Source organism: Sapajus apella, unplaced genomic scaffold (genome assembly GCF_009761245.1).
Source record: "Sapajus apella isolate SASKATOON/1434 unplaced genomic scaffold, GSC_monkey_1.0 scaffold105, whole genome shotgun sequence".
Classification (NCBI taxonomy): Eukaryota; Metazoa; Chordata; class Mammalia; order Primates; family Cebidae; genus Sapajus; species Sapajus apella.
This window is the reverse complement of record NW_022437045.1, coordinates 1,896,519-1,916,608: the sequence shown is the minus strand read 5'-3', so window position 1 is coordinate 1,916,608 and position 20,090 is coordinate 1,896,519.

Here is a 20,090-nt window from a genome sequence, read left to right as displayed (position 1 = left end):
CCCTAGACTCATACATCTGATTTTGTCCTCCTTGTGTGGAGAGGAAAGAACTGTTTTGCTGTGGCTGTTCTGTATTTCACATGTGGCTGAGGGCTTCCTCGGCTCAATCTGAGGCTGACTTAAGTTCAGATGTAGCCAGGAGCCATGGAGGGGAAGGGAAGAGAGAAACTTCTTCATATGGAGCACCAGGGAGTAATGTTCTTCATCAGTAGTTCTCCAAGAAAGCCAAAATCAGGACTTACAGCTTTTGTTTCCCCTTTCCTTTATCTTTCATGTTTCATTTCTTCCTTCAGCTGGTCTTATTATTGCTGTATTTGTGCCACGAATGAATATCAATAGAAAAGTTTATTTGGCATAAACTAAATTGGTAGTATCATCTATAACTCTGTTATGGAAAGATGTTTTAGATTTGAGTGACATCCAGTCTTAAAATTGCTAAGACTTAGTGTTGCAACATACCCCACCAGAAAGTACTCAATCATAATATTTTGTTATTTATAATATATTGTATAATAATAATATATGTATATGTTATACCAAAAGATACCCAAATTCATATTTCGCAGAAGCTAATTCTCTCCTTAAGTCACATTAATCTCTATTTTGCCAACTAAGGAATCTTTGGTGCTGAGATTCGAAGGAGAAAGACAAAAAAAAAAAAAGAAAAATGCTTTTCTTTTTTAATAAGTATTTTGGTAATTTAGTATATTAGTCCAGAAATAATTATGTGGCAAGTAGCAAGTACAATAAAGTGGGAAACTCTACGACTATCTACCTGCCTCTGAGGGTTAATAAAGTTGGGTTTAATTTTAGGAAAAGGGATCAGGAGGATTCATGGAGTTGAACACAGGATCTGTGCCACTGTTCTTGGTGAAGAGTAGGAAAGAGACCTTAACAAACTCATGACTAACTTGCTCAAGGTTCTGGAGAAGGTTGGTAGTGAGCATGGCACAGAAGATGACCTTCAGAAGTGGGAAAGCTTAGGATGAACAGGGACAGGTTTGGGGAAATGTAAATAAAACTCATTTGGATGAAACACACTGAGTCAAACGAATTTGTTCTGGAGATCCCAGGTTCTCTGTGATCAACGTATATTCAGCAGAGGACAGGCAACTAAGCAAGTCCATCCAATGAAGAGAATCAATAGCAGAAAGACTCAATGGAGTCCACAGGCTCAGCTGTACCCACCTCAGAAACTCTACCTCTCCTCTGTGTGCTGGTCCTCTCCAGCAGGCATTCTCTTTGAGAACACTTGAATGGGATTAGAGACAACTGGGAAGAGCAGAAGTGAAGACCATATAATTATGGAAACAAATGCTTGATACTGAACAACCTGGTCTTGGGGGCTATTTTTGGCCACCTGGTCCTGGTTAACTCAAGACTGAGCCCTCAGTTCCCCTCCTCCTTACCCTTCCTGTGTATCTGTGTCCACTTCTGCTCATTTACTGAAATACCAATGACCTCTGTGCTTTTATCTCCCACTTTATTTTCTTTCCTCAGGTCCAGCTCATACCAGACAAGCCTATGCCATATTTTCACTTGGATGTTTTCCCATCAGCACAAACTCCACCTGGCAAGGCTAAGCTCACTCTGCTCTGTCCCAGCTTAGCTTCCTCTCCTAGAAACATTTCCCTGTTTCTGTTTGCAGTGATAACATGCTCCCCACCACACAGACTCCAAGTCATCTCGGACTCATCCAGCTCATTCTCATTTCCAGTCAGCTTCCAAGTTCTTTCAAGTTCTGTCAAATGTTTCCTTAAAACGTTTTCCCCACCTTTCCTTTCTATTCCTACTGTTAATCCTCTGTATCTAGATCACTCTTTAATCTCTTAACTGGTTCCTCTGTAACCTAAATCACCCCATTTTGCCTGACATACTAATGCTAGCACTTTTTTAAAAAACATATTAAAAAATCACATGAAGAAAGTTTCAGAGACTTGGTTTTGCCAATGGAATAAAGATTACACAAGAGGACACAGTTAGAGACAGGCTGAAGGCTAGAACCCGGAGTTTTGGTGCTGCAATTCTAACACTTTTTCTACTAAAGTATACTGTGTCTTATAAATTCCAGCACAGAGATATATTATTTGCCCTATTTTATCTCTAAACACTTTAGTTCTTTGTATTTTGTTTTAATATCAGTTGCTTCAGTTTCTTTTGGAAGTAGAAGAGATCATAAAATTTGAAAATCAAAACAAATGTTGGTAAAAATAAAAATGCTGGTTTTACATTTTGGATGTTTGGATAGTTTCTGATTCAGAATTCATCCATCATTGACTCCTGCTTCCAGGGAGAGCATCTCTGTTCTGGCTGGGCTGGAGGTAGCTCTGGGTCTTGTCATGCTGTATTTCAAGAGGAGTGGAATACCATTATATCCAAGGAATGTTAGCTAAAATACCCATTTTAACAAAGTCTAAATTAGGGTTAGAAGATTCTAACAAGGCTTATTTATAGTGGACCTGAGAGGTCTCCCACAAGGGCTCCCTAGCTGTCTTCAGGACCTAGAAGATGGGAGAATTGGCGGACAAAAGTGGAGAACTTTGAGGAAGTGGAACTCCACAGCTGTACATGCAGACACCTGGGGGAAACATACTTCACCCCAAATCCTAGAGGAGGGCTATGCTGGGCTCAGCCTTCCAAGGGCAACAGACCCTGGATATCCCATCCTGGGCACAGTGATTGTCTCACCTGTTAGTGTGTTTGTTTCTTATGCCACCAAGTTATAATGGGCGAGAAATTAGGTCAATATATGAAGCCCTTATCTGGCAATTTTCATCTTTAGTGCACTTTCCAAATGTTAACTAATTAATTTACTTGACAATGTTCTATTTAACAGTTATGCATGTTTTATGTTCATAAACTCTTATAAACTCTTTATTGCTTTGTTATTTCATTTCTGATTTCTTCCTTGTAGGCCAAATTCACATAATTCTTTGCCGACATGATGCCACAATCTAGGTGTCTTCATCTTGGTAGATGCATAAACAAAAAGATGAGGAAGGAGGGCAGGAAGGAAACAGCCTCATCCTTGTAAATATCAGAAAGGCCACACAGAGGCAGACCTGGAGTTCATGCAGCAACTGCCTCTGACAGCGCCACCAAGATCGAGTGTTTAGAAACAAAACCTTAGAGCACTGTGCCTGGTGCATAGCAGGCACTCAGTGAATACTTGCTAAATAGATTAATTAATGTGCTAAAGAACAGCCATGCTTCTCCTGCCACTCCAGTGTACCCATCCTCCCTCCTTTTCTCCTTCCGTCTCTCCATCTTTCCTTCCATTCCTTCTGTCTTTCTTCTCTCTCTTTCTTTCTCTCTCTCTCTTTTGGAAGTGGGGGGTGTGGCTATCTTCAGCACATAAATTCATCCACTCAACAAGTATTTATTGAGTGTCTATTACATGCTAAGCCCTGTTCTAAGCACTAGGGATAGAGTGGTGAACAGAACAGACCTCAGTCTCTGCCCACAGAGCCCCAACATCAGAGGCTTAGAGAGCCACCTCAAACATTCCAAGACATGCTTGACTTCTTAGTCTATAGAGAAGAGACTAAGGGCAATAAGTTCCATATGCTTATTTTGCATGGGGTAAATTGGTTCTAAAGCTTTCTTGTTCAAGCCTCAAGGTGTGCTGCCAGGAAATATTCACCGAAGCCTCACCTCTACCATCTAGACCACTAGTTCTTAAGATTTTTGGGTTATGAACCTCATTAAGAATCTGATGATCACTATACATCCACTGAACAGAAGAAATATATATGTAATATATGTATATATTTATGCACACACACACACACACACACACGAATAAAATGTGCATGCTCTTTAGATAAGTTTATAAACCTTCTCAAGTCCATGGGCCCTGGGTTAGGAAATATCACTACTACTGTAGAAATATCACTGTTTTATAGACTTTATTTCATTTATATTTCAGCGATTACATTTATATTTTATAGATTGGAGAATGCCAGTTATTAACACTGATTCTCATATGCAAGCGTTTTCACTTCTTTGATCTCTTTGATCATTTCTTTGAAACATATTGGCCCTTGTTAAGGTAGAAGGACTTTACATGCACAAAGTATTCTATCTGTGGATATACCATTGTTTTTGAGAGCAGAATATTTGTTGCTTCATCAGTTTTGATCTTTTAGTGAAGTCAATATATTATCTTTAGGGTATAGTTTATAATGATGGCGTATTGCGTAGTTAGTATTCTAGATGGTGACTGAAACCTGGGCATCTATCATTTTTCAAGATAATTGGTATCTTTATACTCCCCTGAATATAGTCTCTTATGCTTGCCTATAAGGAATTTCATCTGCCAGTTTACTGCTCCCATATACAGTCTTATGAAGTTTTCAGCGTCCTCTGCATAAGCGGCATAATATTTCACTATTAATAAGATCTTATCATCATGTGCAAATCTGAGGATTTCATTGTAAGTAGTCTCTTGTTATGTCTTATTATCCATTTGTGAATTGGAACAATTTAAAAAATATTTTTCCTTGCCCTTCTCTCATTTTTTGGAGCCATCATCAGTTATCTTCCAAGGTAAAATAGTTAATGAAATTCCATGTTTGCTCCCAAATAATGTATGGCAAAACATTAGCAGTGGACATCTCTGGTTAGCTGGATTATGAATGATTTTAATTTTATTCTCTTTGCATCTCTGCACATCTACGAAGACCATATATTAAGTTTATAATAAGGCATATTATTAAATATGCCCAATTTCTCATGGACTTTTATCAAAGTTTTACTAAGTATTTTAATAGAAGACGCCTACCGGATTCTTTTTTTTTTTTTTCATATGCTTCCTTAGAAATATTGGGGAGGTGTAATCTCCCCTTCAGAAACTCTTTTGCCTTCTTGCTGTAGATTATCTTACACTTAAGTGTACATGGAACCATATTCTTTGGTTCTTACTCATGAATACCTGTCACATCACTGGTTTGCTAGTCCTCCATTAAATTGATTTGTCTACACAAGTTTCAATGGATCCAAAATTTCACCCTTGAGTGTCTTCTAAACTCTTGGGTGGAGCCCATTTAGTTCCAGTGATTACTCAATTTCAGGAGAGAAAATTGTGATCAAATGCATTATTGATTTAGCCAAGAACGTCTAGTTTATTTATTGCTGTTTGATTTTTGTTCCTGTGACTGATCCTTTTCAAAAGTTAATTTAGAAGTGAGAATGTCTCTAAAGCCTTCCTTTATACACTTATTCATTCTATCTCCTTTTCAGACCTGCATGGACTTTTCATATAGTAGTCATCTATTAATTGGTCTCATTGATTTCTGCAGCCCATGTTTCTAACAAAGATTTTATTACTGAGGTTGATCCCTCAGAAATGTTGGCTAATTATTTTTTTAAAATATTAAAAAAATACTTTTTTGCATATGTTCTGTTTTATATAATATTCTTTATATTTTTTCTACTTGGGCATACTAATTTTTATTTTTATTTTTTTTTTAATTTTTTTTTTTTTATTTTTGAGACAGAGTTTCGCTCTTGTTTCCCAGGCTGGAGTGCAATGGCGCGATCTCGGCTCACCGCAACCTCCGCCTCCTGGGTTCAAGCAATTCTCCTGCCTCAGCCTCCCGAGTAGCTGGGACTACAGGCGTGCGCCACCATGCCCAGCTAATTTTTGTATTTTTAGTAGAGACGGGGTTTCACCATGTTGACCAGGATGGTCTCGATCTCTTGACCTCGTGATCCACCCGTCTCGGCCTCCCAAAGTGCTGGGATTACAAGCATGAGCCACCGCGCCCGGCCCTAATTTTTAATATGATACATTTTTCAACAGTATCTTTTCTTCTTAAACTTCACTGATAAAGTATATGGAGTTCTGTTGTTGTTTTTACTGTTGAACGTCTCATCTCTAGCCCTTTGGCTTACATTTTTCATGGCCCTCCAAAATATATTTTACTTTGGATTGTTATCTCACCTTTTAAGTTTTCCTCACTAACATCACTTTTACAAACTAATTTCCTTTTCAAACTTGGGCCCTGTGTCATTGATTTTTTTTTAGGCAGACTCAGTTAGTTTGGAATCACGCTTATATGGATGTTTCCAACAAGGACTCTCTATCCAGCTCATACCCATTATATGGAGCCTTGGATAGAGGCCCTTTCCCTGTAAATTTTTAAATGGCCTCTGATAGGAAGTAGTTGTCTTAAAACCTAACTTTCACATTTTCACAAATTAATGTGTAGATAACTGAAGTTCCTAATTTAAAACTACTGGAGATAATTTTGCAACTTTACTACCCTCTAGTATTTCAGGCTCTGCTTTATTATTTAGATTGAGGCTGGCAAACTTTTTCTATAAAAGGCCAGATCATAAAATTTTAGGCTTTGTGAGCCATGTGGTCTCTGTTGCAGTAACTCAACTCTGCAGATGTAGTGTAGAAGCAGCATAGACACTACGTAAACAAATGAGCATGGCTATGTTCCAGTAAAACTTTGTGTATGGACATTGAAATTAGAATTCCCCGCAATTTTGAAGTGTCATGAAGTGCTATTCTTCTTTTGTTTCGACCATTTAAAAATGAGAACTTTAACATTATGGAGAAATAAGCAGTGAGGCCAGATTTGACCTACAGGCTGTAGTTTGCCAACCCCTGATCTAGATATTTAAGTATAGCATTTCTATCCACAATAATTATATCATATTTCCTTTTTCCATAAAGTTTTGCAACTTGATTTTGTTGAAGACAATCTTGTCCAACTCGCAGCCTGTGGGCTGCATGTGGCCTAGGATGGCTTTGAATGCAGCCCAACACAAATTTGTAAACTTTCTGAAAATATTATGAGATATTTTTGTGATTTGTTTTTAACTCATCAGTCATTAGTGTTATTGTATTTTATGTGTGGCCAAAGACAATTTTTCTTCTTTCAAGGTGGCCCAGGGAAGCCAAAAGTTTGGACATCTCTGGTTTACAATGTCTTAAAATACAAAGTCACATCTTCTCTTGTGTGCCTACACCATATCCTTCCTATAGGGAGTTTCTGTTTGGCAGCAAGAGACTAGCTGGTTCCATACCTGCTAATTATATCATAGTCCTCATTTGTTGCCAAGTGTTCCCATATGGCCGTTTGGTCTGGTAAGTCTTTAATGTTTATTTGAAGCAGTTTTGCATACTGAATTGGTCTTTCACCACCTTTCCCCTCCATTAGTTCTTAGATTAGAGTATCTTTATTTTATTATCCTTATTTTTTTTTTTTTCAGATATATCCTCAACCTTCTCCCTGATTGCGGTATTTGAATCTTGGATGACCCAGATATTATATTTCCATCCATTTTCCTCCCCATTCCTTAGTTTTAAACTTTCTGAAACTTGCAAAATACCTTAACAGCCTTTTACTATTTTACCTCAGATGGCAGCCTACTTTTTCTATATAGGTTCTACTTATCCCAAAAGATATGCTGGTTCTACAATTCTCTTCCTTATATCATTATCTCATCTACATATTCAGACACTGGAAATCTGTTTATCTTTAAAATTCTTTGTAGAATTTACTTCAGGAGCTTGGACTGAAGTCACTTATAACTTAAATTTGGCCCAGGAGTGATTCAAACTGAGACCCTACAATTGTTAACCATTTGTCTTCCTCCTAACATTAGCAGCCTGTTTTATGAAGGTCGCTGTATGTGTTACAGCAGGCAGTTATGCACATGGATCATGGCCAACACAGTCTGTTTATGAGCCAGTTTATCTAAATAACCTCATGAATGCAGATTTTTTTCTGTTCAGTAGCATCCCTTGCCTTGGAGAAGTTTGGTTGGGATGAGATGACTCCGAGAATCTCCTAGGAGGTGGATTCCAAACTAAGATTCATTACTTTATTCACTATTTAGGTATTTTTCTTTGGTGTAATGAAAATAGCATTGACATTAGATTCAAGAGGTTTGAATTTTTATTCCGGTTACAAGACTAAACCAAATAAGCTAAACCAGTCTAGATTTAAGTTTCTTCTACTGAAAAACAAAAAACTTTGTGTAGTTGCTTCCCAGACCCTATCTCTAACAGTCTGAGACTATATAGTAGATTGTATGTTAGGAGCAATGGTGTACCTAAGTGGCCTGATATTTGGCACAGACAGATGTCATTTCTAGGACCATGACACTTTCATGTGAATTACAGTCTTGCTATAGTTTGAATGTTTGTCTCCTCCAAGACCCGTTTTGAAATTTAATTGACATTGTAACAGTATTAAGAAGTAGAAAGTTTAAGAGGTGATTAGGCCAAGAGGACCCGACCCTAATGGGTGGGATTGGTACCACTAAAAAAAAGCAAGTTCTGGGCCAGCCATCGTGGCTCACAACTGTAAGGCTGAGGCAGGCAGATCATGAGGTCAGGAGATCAAGACCATCCTGGCTAACACAGTGAAACCCTGTCTCCACTAAAAATACAAAAATTAGCTGGGCATGGTGGTGCATGCCTGTAATCCCAGCTACTCGGGGGGACTCAGGCAGGAGAATCACTTGAACCTGGGAGTTGGAGGTTGCAGTGAGCCTAGATAGCATCACTGCACTCCAGCCTGGTGATGGAGCGACACTCCGTCTCAAAAAAAGGGCAAGTTCATCCTTCTCTTGCTCTCTTATCCTTTTACCTTCTGACACAGCAAGATGACCCCTGCCAGAGGCCAGCCCCTTGATCTAGACTTCCCAGCCTCCAGAACTGTGAGCCAATAAATGTCTCTTTGTTATAACTTATCCAATCTGTGGTATTTTGTTGTACTAGCTCAAAATGGACTAAGGTAAGTCTTAAGTTTTAACTGCTTAGTTCTTTAATGTGTTTCAGTGATAATGAAAATACCTTCATTTGTCAGGACCTCAAAGAACTTTGAAAATTACCATCTTGACTATGTATATGAAGAACTGAAGGTACAGAAAGGTAGAATTGGCCAAAATGAGAAAAAAGTACCAGGTCTCAGAATTAGTTAAGTTTTATATATACTTGTTGAGTGACCCTAATCTGAAAATCTGAAATGCTCTAAAAATCTGAAACTTTTTGAGCACAGAAATAATGATCAAAGGAAAGTTTCACTGGAGCATTTAAAATTTCAAATTCTTGAATTAGGGATGCTAAATCAGTAAGTATAATGAAAATATTCCAAAAAAAAAAAAAAATCTGAAATCCAAACACTTTTGGTCCCAAGCATTTTGGATAAGTGAAACTCAACCTGTAGTAGTTTCAGTTAGAGCAAAACATTATCATTGGTTCGTCAAAATTATTTCTAATCATAGTTTGATGATATTTTGTGTATGCTCTTTCAGGTCAGAAGTTCAAACTAGTTTTGATTTTTTATCCTCAAAATCACTTTTTGTAAGAGTAATGACTATCCAAGACAAAAGAATTCTCTTTCCTCTGGGTCCTCAGACAAAGCTTTTTTTATTTCTTTAATTTTTAAATAAAGCAAGCTATTTATGCAGAAGAAATTGAATTAAGTGGTGAAACTCCATTCAGATTTTGTATTTGGAATCTCTGTGGGTAGAAATGAGACGATTGAATTGAGGGATAGAATTAAAATAATTCATTTTAGTATTAAATAATGAAAATGGAGAATATAGAATATTTTCCTACTGTGTTTTTCCTATATTATACACATTTTGCTGGTAAAGGTTAGCATCTGTCACACATAGTAAGTTGTACTCCAGTGACACTTTGAACATTCATAGTGAGTGTTACTTCAGTTTTGACTACTTTGTCTGTGAGTTGCCTGTTGACATTCACCTTCTTTTGGTAGCCTTGCCTCTAGATTCTGGCTGCTTATTTTGGCTCTCTAAGTCTAGCTTTTGGCTTCTCTTCCTGGATCTGCTGCCCATAGCCTAGGCTAATACCACATGTAGGAAGCTTCCAGAAATTGATATAGAGGGGACTTTTTGTACAAGGCAAATTTGGGAGTATTCTGACTTTGTGAATTTAACTTCAAACAAAGAAAACAGTCTATGACGTGGTGGCTTTTGTGGACATGGTGACTTCTAGATACGAAAATCAAGTAGAAAGATGATCGTCTAAATGTCAACTATCCTGGCTTATGTTTTGGTGCAATTCCTGGGTGGATTATCAGGCAGATAAACCCATGGCAAGGTATATATAAGTGACATGCAGAGGATATAGAAGAAGCCACCTAGAAATAATTGTGTTTAGTTACCAAAAGATAAATACTATATGATTCCACTTGTATGAGGAACCTAGATTTGTCAGATTCATAAAGAAAGAATGCAGAATGGTGGTACCCAGGGTCTAGGGACAAGAGAATGAGGAGTTGTTATTTAATGGGTACAAAATTTCATTTTCTAAGATGAAAAGAGTTCTGTAAATGGATGGCAGTGATGGTTGTACAATAATGTGAATGTGCTTAATGGCACTCAACTGTACACTTAAAAATAATAAAGATGGTAAACTTTATGTTTATTTTACCACAATTTAAAAAGTATGTAAAAATAATTTTCTTTAGTTTATTTTGTTCATGTCCAGGCACGGTGGCTTACGCCTGTAATCCCAGCACTATGGGAGGCCAAGGCGGGCAGATCACAAGGTCAAAAGATCAAGACCATCCTGGCCAACATGGTGAAACCCCATCTCTACTAAAAATACAAAAATTAGCCATGTGTGGTGGCACGCACCTGTGGTCCCAGCTACTTGGCAGGCTGAGGCAGAAGAATCGTTTGAACCCAGGAGGCGGAGGTTGCAGTGAGCCGAGATTGAGCCACTGCACTCCAGCCTGGCAACAGAGCAAGACTCTGCCTCAAAAAATAAAATAAAATAAAATCCGATTTATTAGTTGATTTGCATTATGAATTTGGTGACATACCCTCCTAGGAAATATATCTGGTGATAGTTGAAATTATTTGGCAAGGAAGAGGTCAAGGTGGTTACTAGGAGAGCTTCCATTTCAACTCCAAGGTTTACTTTAGCATTTCCCCAAACCATAGCAAAAATTGATTACTAAGGGACACACTTGATGCACGTAGAGCTTTGTTCTCTTCCTCTTTTTAAGTTGAAAAATTAGAATATCTGGAGAGGTGGCAATTTCATACTTCACTTCAGAATATTCTCAAACTTGAACATTTCTTAAATGTAAGATACATATACAACCCATTTGCCCAGCTCTATGAATTTTATATGTAGATACGTTTGATAGATAGTTTATTGAGCTTTTTAAAAACACACAGAGCAGGACAGGTGTGGTGGCTCATGCCTGTAATCCCAGCACTTTGGGAGGCCAAGGTGGGAGAATTGGTCAAACCTAGGAGTTCAAGACCAAACTGGGCAACACAGTGAGACCCCATCTCTATGAAACAACAACAACACACACACACAGGACAGAAATCACAACTCAGCTGTGTTTTTCTAAAATGCAGGCATATCTGGGAATTTCTGCAGGACTCACAAAGCGGTATGTGTATCTATTTATATGAAGGACCTGGAAAAGAATTTATCTTAGTAGAAAAATTAGAGGCTCACAGGTTTGGTTCAGGATGTTGGGGTTTGAAAAGGTTGACACATAATAGCGTCTTCCCCATCTCTGAATTCTAAACCAAATGATAAGGTGGAATAAAGAGGATAGAGGAAAAAAATCCAGTTTTATCACAGTGCTGGAAAGCATGGCATAGGAGGGGAAATGGAGGCTTACATCTTGAATCTCAGAATAGACAACCTCACCCCCATCACAGGCAGTGCCGTAGGCTCCTGCTGCAGGGACAGAGTCTGTGCCATTAAGCTTTGGCATGTGGAGAATATACCAGAGCTTGAGTACTGTATGGGCAGGAGCTGAGCTGCTCATGCCCAGTGTTTGCTTCCAAATTTGTCGACGAGATAAAGCAATCCTCTTTCTTAGAGAAGAGTGAGGGAGGTGGAGAGTTTCCAAGAGTGTCCTCTTCCTTTCCTGAAGTTGTTTCTTTGCACAAGAGAATGAAGCCGGGGCTCTGGAGCCTTCCCTCTTCCAACCCTTCACCCCACAGTGACACAGCTTGCTCGTCAATATCTTAGGAGCTGTGTTCCTGAGTTGAGCCTAGTGCTATCATTCTGGTCCAGTTTCTGTGGAAAAGGCTACATTAAGAGTGATGAAAAGCTAAAAAAGAAAAAAGAGAAATGCTGGGCTATTGAGAGCGCAGGCCTCACCAACATTGGCTTTTGCAGTTTGGGTAGGAACTGGAGATGATGCTACGAATCTACATCTATGCTCTCACCTTTGGGTGGCAGCAGCCTTCATGGTAACGTCAGCAGGCATCAGCAGCAGTACTGACAGCTTGGAAATAACAAAAACAGCAATAATGATAAAAGCCAACATTAATAAGCATTTATTGTGTGCCAGGAATTCTGTTAAACAATTTCACATGCATTACGTCATCCCTTTAAAGTTTCTTATGAACATTTATATACTGAAAAGTAAAGTGTCTGAGTAAGAATTACCCACAGATTCATCATTCGCGTCCAATAATTATATATGTTTTGCTGCATTTGAGTAGTTTTTTTGATGGAGGTATTTTAAGCGGAGTTACAGATATGATGACAGTTCCCTCCTAAATAAGGACACTTACTACAAAATCATACAATTATTATCACTCTTGTCAAAATTAACAACAGCTCTCCAATATCATCTAATATTCAGCTATATTCAAATCTCCCCAATTCCGTACCATGAATGTCTTTTATAGCTCATCTGCTTAAACCAGAATCAAATTAAATGTCGCATTTGATTATGATGTCTCTTAACTATCTTTTAATATAGAAAAGTCCTCCTTCCTTTCTTTTTAAAATAGTACAACATAGCCTTTTTTTTTTTTTTTTTTCATAAAAAGAATCATCGCATTGGCTTTTAAAGAGACCAGAACTGTTGTCCTTTGTAATGTTCCTCTTTCTGTATTTATCTCATTGTTTCCTTGTGGTGTCATTTAGCCCCTTCCTCTATCTCTTGTATTTAAAGGCTCAATTAGGTTAGAATAAAACATTTTAGCAAGCATCCTTCATAGGTGTTGCTGTATGTGTTAAGTGGCATCACAGTGGGAGAAGTATCTATTTTCTGGTTGTCTCACCATTAATGACACTAAAACTGATCATGATCTTAAGGTGGTGACAGCCTGACCTCCTGTTGTGGCATTAGATTATCCAAGCCTCAGGACTGTGGCTATCATGCACATTTGACTAGGATTAGAACTGTAGCATCTGACCCCAGATTCTTAAGCACCTCTACTTCCTTCTCCTGACCCCTGTTAGCAGTGTCTCAGACTCTTGTCAGAACCATGGCTGACCTTTAATGAGTGATAGATACATTTCACCCAGTGACCTGGCACAAGAAAAGAGGAGAATGACAGAGAACTGTTCTGGGTATTCTCAGAATCACTATCTATAAATTTATGAGAACAGAGTCAGATTTTTTTTTTTGTAAACAAGTATTATAAATAAAAATGTTCTCTGATTACATGTTCATTTTTAGGCTATTTTAGCCTCCAAAAAAATATGGTTACACAAAACCAAGCAGGTTAGTAGCCGCCGTGTTGCTCCCCTAGTGAGGGAGATGTGGGACTGAGTAGCTACTGCCAGTGAAAGACTTGCGAAGTGCAAGGTGGGCCAGAAAAACCATGTGTCAAAGCACCCGTGGTGCAGATTCTTTCTTCTCTTAACCCTAGACTGCCTTGGACCATTCGTTCTTTTTTTCCTTTTTGTATGCTGAGTGTTATTTCCCTACATGATTGTAAGCCCTTTGAAGGCAGGCTTGGTTTTTGCTTTTTAGAAACAACGTTTATGTGGGAAGATAAATATATACAGCTACCCCTATTCAAGACTGATTGGGGAAATTGTATATAATTGTCATGTGACCATGAACCAAGGAGTCAATCTTTGAGCTTATGTTTCCTTGTCAGTTACTGTTCAGCACTGGTCTGCACTGGGTGGTGGAAAGTCCGCAACAACTGGAACTGACAGCAGAAATGCCTGCAGGCTCACATACATGGGCTATGAGTGGAACGCAAAACAAATACTTCTGCTCTCTCGGTTCTCGGTTCTTAGAGTAGCTTTGATATGGAGAAAGTCTTAGAAACAAGGAAACAGGGACTTCTTAATTAAGCATGTTAGAGAGAAATGTAAAAACATGCATAAAAATAAAAATGCTTATATCTAAGTGTATGTGTATAGGCTGGGTGCTGTGGCTCACTCCTGTAATCCTAGTGCTTTGGGAGGCAGGAGGACTGCTTGAGCCCAGGAGTTGGAAGCTGCAGTGGGCTAGATAGTGCTGCTGTACTCCAGCCTGAGTGACAGTGAGACCTGTCTCTTAGAATAAAAAAAGGAAAAAACATATATAATGTATCTGTAAACACACAGACACAAACATTCTAGAGAGTGACTAAATTTTCAGAATATTCTCATTTGAATTTGATTCATTGCAGCAACTCATTTGAAATTTCCCCTTTGTATTTCTAATGATCTCTCTGTGTGTATTTGTTTTGTCTATCCAGTTTGGACTGTAAGCTCCTTGCAGAACAACACTGTTGTTTTACATATTTTACTCAACACAGTACAGTGGGCATAATTTGTGCTCAAGGAGCACTTATGCCAGAATCGCAATAAAGGCCCCAACATGAACTATTCCAAGGATGCCAGGGTCTGGTCAGCATTTTACTGTTTTAGATGGTATCCAACTTCCACACAAGATTAAACCCGCATAGTTCTTTTATTACTCCGTATTTTGGTCACCCGTTACTATTCTACACCTCCAAGCATTTTCTGCTAAAGAAGCTGACTGAGCAAACCCATGAAGATATTTTTCATTTCCTTTGATGGAGCATAATGCTTTCGAATATAAACACAATAACACAGTCATTGCATATGCACTTACATTATTGTAGCGGCTGTGTGCTCAGCAACACTTGCAGCCGGCAGGGAGCCCAATAGTTCTCTTTTCCATTCTGATCTAAATTATGTTCATAATAAAAGAGTTTTCAATCAAGGTAAATACAATTTCATCCCAGTATAATATCTATATTCTCTCTCTCTCTCTTTTTCAAAAAAATTCTTTCCTTTTATTCTAGGTCACTTACCCTGATACGCATGAGATTGTCCTCTGGTGGGGATAACAGCCTTGCTCCTCAATGAACTATAACAACGGCTCTAAATGCATCTCCTGTAACATACCTCTGTGATTTGCAAAAGTGGGAATAAATCAATGCAGGGAAGAGATGCAATGTTAACCCAGAAGCTAAATGTTACATCATGTAGCGCCAGGCTGGGGAAGAGAGAGCCTGCTTTTTCCTGGCAGCACAATATCTTTGTGCTCGTTGCCTGCGCCACAGCCCCATTAAAACAATCATTCTGAATCTGCAGGAAATTGTCACCTCTTCCTTTCCTGCCATGGCAGCTGGCGTTGGAGGCTGCAGACATTGCTCATTCCCTTCAAGGTTCTTAGCACACACGCAAAACAGAAAATGAAGCTTAATTTATTAAAAAAAAAAAAAAGTGTCAGCTTACCCTCAGGCTCAGTGCAGGCACCAGGGAAAAAAGAAAAGATAAATGCCTCTAGGTGAACTGGCACCGACTCTAATTCTCCACTCACTCTGCTGCTCCACTGTATGTATCACATTAATCATGCTGGATGGGTAGACATTTCAAAAACTTAAGCAATTTTCAAACAAAGATGCACCATTTTACAAATACAATAACATAACTTTATTTTGTGATTCTTTCTTTGGACCGGCAGTGAATTTGAAAAATGTGCTGCAGATGTTGGTACAAATAATTAATGCCCGGGTCTGGGATGGGAGGGACAAGCAGGAGGAAAGAGACAAGCGTAGGCAGAAGACAGGCCATAGCTGCCTTCTCCTTTCTCCTCCTGTGATCTTCCCCAGATCCTGGGTCACCTTTGATGACCCTGTGATATTGCTGGACTCTTGTGATATCCCTGGGCTCCTGAGTGCTCTGCTTCTAAGATCTGAGCTCTGCTTTGGTTCTGACTACCTTGCTGTTCTCCTGTGAGCTCAGTAACCTCTGCTGCTGACACCCAGGCCTGTGGCTAGCACCCTGCCTCCTGTATTTTATCTTCTTGATAATGACACTAGCCATCTTCAGTCCAACATGCTGCCCACATGGGGTATCCACTCTCCTGCCCTTCCCTTTACTGGGAAGTGCCTAGCTCCTCCAGGAAGTCATGGTGTCCACTGTGGCCTGGCCCATGGCTCTTCCTTGGACACCACACTCTCTCTGCATGTCCAGCTGCTTTTGCACCCCAGACTGGGCCTGCCTCCCAGCCCCATTCTGCTGTAGTTTGGGAGGTTTGTGGTAGACTGCTTCTCATGTTTTCTGACTGTGTTTCTATCATCCTCTGACCTTCACTCTCAAGTTGAAAGGAAATAAAAGAGGAGAGGTAGAGTGGAAGCTCCAGGAACTCGATACAGTGGAACTGCAGCAAACGCAACTGGCACTCGAAAGGACATTTCAGTGGATTGGAGTATCTTGGTGCAAAGTCCTAAAAATCAGAATCTTCAAATGATTGAGACAAGCATGTGTGCATGCTGTGGAGGAGGCTAAGAGAGCACAGGTCTCTTTCACTACAGGTTTATGGGAAGTTTCTAGACATCTGTTGTTCAGAGAAAAACAGGGCTTCCTTGTCACAGCTAAAATGACGAATTGGACATGCTGTCCTTGATTCCAGAAAACCAAATGTCCAAACTTTCACCTTTAGTTTGTAAAACGAGTACAGAGCCTCAGCAAGGATGAGCTTGGGGAACACCATCTGCTAAAGAAAACCCAGGTCCCAATAATTTGGGGAATCATCCATTGATTAACAGAGCGAAAATCTACTAAGAATGTTTTACTTATTATGAGATATGTCAGGTGTATACCAAATTACAGCTTATATAATACAAATTAAAAAACCAATTTGAGAAATAAATATTATTGAGACTATTGAAGCCCTCTTTTATTCCATCTGTTCCTATTCTCTCTTCCCTCTCATCAGAAACAGTGTTCAGAATCTGGGGCTTGTAATTTATTTTCTGTACAATTATTAAAACCTATAATATGCATGTGGTTATGTGTGTATGTGTGTGTATAAGTGATACTGTTTTGCATGACTTACAATCTTATTTAGTGGTTCTGCTCAATATGTATTCTTCTACAGTCTTTTTTTTTTTTTTTTCCTTCTCAAAATGATTGTAAAGCTTATCCATGTTCTAATTCTGGGATCAGCAAACTGGCCTGTGGGCCAAATCCAGCTGGTTGTTTGATGTTATACACCCCTCAAGCTAAGAATGGTTTACGCTTTTAAAGAATTAAACAATAAAGAAAATCAAAGAAGTAGACATGACAGAGGCCATATGTGGCCAGCAAAACCTAAAATGTTTATGATCTGGCCCTTTACAGAAAAAATTTAATGGCTCCTTTTTGTTAGTTCTGTTACGTAATTCTTATCTCTTGATTCTTCTATATAGACATTGAAAAAATTAGCTCATCAAATTTCATGGAAAGCCTCTTCTTGATTTTGATTGAAATTACTTTGAATTTATATATGAGTTTGAAGAGAATTGATGTATGTAAAGCATTAAATCTTTTGATCTGTATTGGTTATCTGTTGCTGCTATAACAAATTACCAAAAATGTGTCAGCTTGAAACAATATGAATTTAGTATCTTGTGTCTATTTATTTTTGGTCAGACTCCAACATGAATCTCACTGGACTAAAATAAAAATGTTTGCAGGACCGTGGCCCTTTTGGGAGCTTCTAGGGGAGGATGCATTCCCTTGCCCCTTCCAGCTCCTAGGAGCTGCCCAAGTTCCTTGGTTTATGGCATCATCTAATTTCAAAGCCATTGAACCTATCACTCCAAACTTTGCTTCTGTTATTACATCTCCTCTGACTCTGATGGACTCTTCTACCTCTCCTTTTCACTTTTTAATATCCTTGTGTTAACATTGAGCCTATGTAGATAGTCTAGGATAATCTTTCCATTTCAATGCAACCATCTCAAAGCAGCCATAATTTCTTCTGGAACCTCAATTCTCCTTTGCCATATAATTTCACATGTCACAGGTTCCAGAGATTAGGATGTGGACATTTTGGTTGGAGGGGAGGGATTAGTCTACCTACCAGAAACCTATCTAGTGAGTTTTTTCTTTCAGTTAGTATATTTTTAAATTCCAAAACTTGCACTTCGTTCTTTTTATATCTTTTATTTCCTTGCTGAGACTATTTTTTCATTTGTTTCACAAGTGATTTTAATTGCCTGTTGGAATGTTTTTATGTTAGCTGCTTTAAAATTCTTGTTAGATAATTCCAACATTTGTGTCATCTTGGTGTTGGCATCTGTTGATTTTTTTCATTTGGGTTGAGTTTTCCTAGTTCTTCGTATGACAAAAATTTTGGATTGTGTCCTGTACATTTTGAGGATAATGTTATGACACTCTGGTTCTTATTTAGATCTTCTATTTTAGTTGGCAGTTAGCAGGTTTGGGTTCAGAAACACACATCCTGGCCCACTTTGGTGGTTTGTGGTTCAAATATCAACTTAGTTTTCAAAGATGTTGCCATGCTATTTTGGTATGCCCCACTTATGTGTAACCCAGGAGCCAATCTAAAACCTGGGCAGTATTCCTCACTGGGGTTCAATTCTCAACTCATTGGCTGTGTTGATTCTGGTTGGTTTCCCTCTTGGGAAACCATCCAAGATTTCACACACAGATTTAAGAATTCTTTCCTTCAGCTCCCTTCTCTCTCTGATCCCCCCATCCCCAAAACACACATTCTCTAGCCTCTGCTAGATACTTACTAAGTGCAAGGCAGGAATGATTGACAGCTCTCGCCTTCACAGTCTCAGGTAGGGGTTGGAGGTAGGGTGTGGGAATTTGGGTGAAGGTGAAGGAGTAGCACTTTTGTCACATTTCATGTTAGCACAGGGCAGATATGGTTGATTAATAGAGTTTCTTTTTTTTTTTTTGGTAAAAGTTGCAAAAATTTTGTTAGAATTATTTATTGACACCTTATATTGTTTGATGCTGTTCTTACACTTACAAACATTTTAAAAAAGTAAATTTGACTTTTGAGGTAAGTTGATTGGAGATTTGAAGAGTATGGCACAAGATTATGATATAAATATGTGATGGTGATGTTCCTTTCCTTAGGGGATTAGGTAATTGAATCACTAAATGGAGATTTGATCATGATTGAGCTGTTGTCTTTAAGACCAATCAGGAATTTTTATTTTAAAATTTTCATTGGTTTATGTTTTTAAGGAATTTTTATAATAATTTGAAGGTGTTTGGAATTGATAATTGATGTTTCTGAAACGAGACAAACAAAAGGAATAGAAGTGTATTTAAAGACCTAATACAAAAAAAAAATTTCTGAAGTGAAGAAAAAAGTGTTCAAAAAACACTCTGCAATACAGGAAAAATTCATGTGAAATATTCAATACCAAATTGTTACAAATCTCAAATATAAAATTATTTAGGCATCCAGGCAAAAAAAGTAATTTACTTGCAAAGGGGAGAGGATGAAGTTGGCCTCTTACTTCACCACAGCAATATTCAATGACAGAAATGCTAGAGTCCTATCCTCAGACTTCTAAAGGGAAGAAAATATGGCCAAAGAACACTAAATTCAGCCAAATATCAGTATGAATTAAATCAGGAAATAGAACAGTCATTAGCCCTTCTTAGAACATATTGCCTGACAGTAAGACAAACTAGTAGCTTAGGCTCAGTACAAACTCAAGAATAGGGAAGTTGTGTTAAAAGAAATAGTGGTGGGCATTGAATCCATGTGAGGTTACCCCTCTTACTTTACTTACACAGCTTAATGGGCCAGGCGGGGTGGCTCACGCCTGTAATCCCATCACTTTGAGAGGCCAAGGCAGGCAGATCACCTGAGGTCGGGAGTTGGAGACCAGCCTGACCAATATGGAGAAACCCTGTCTCTACTAAAAGTACAAAATTAGCCGGGAGTGGTGGTGGCTGCCTATAATCTCAGTTACTCGGGAGGCTGAGGCAGGAGAAGCACTTGAATCATGGAGGCAGAGGTTTCAGTGAGCCGAGATCATGCCATTGCACTCCAGCCTGGGCAAAACTCCGTCTCAAAGAAAAAAAAAAAAAAAAG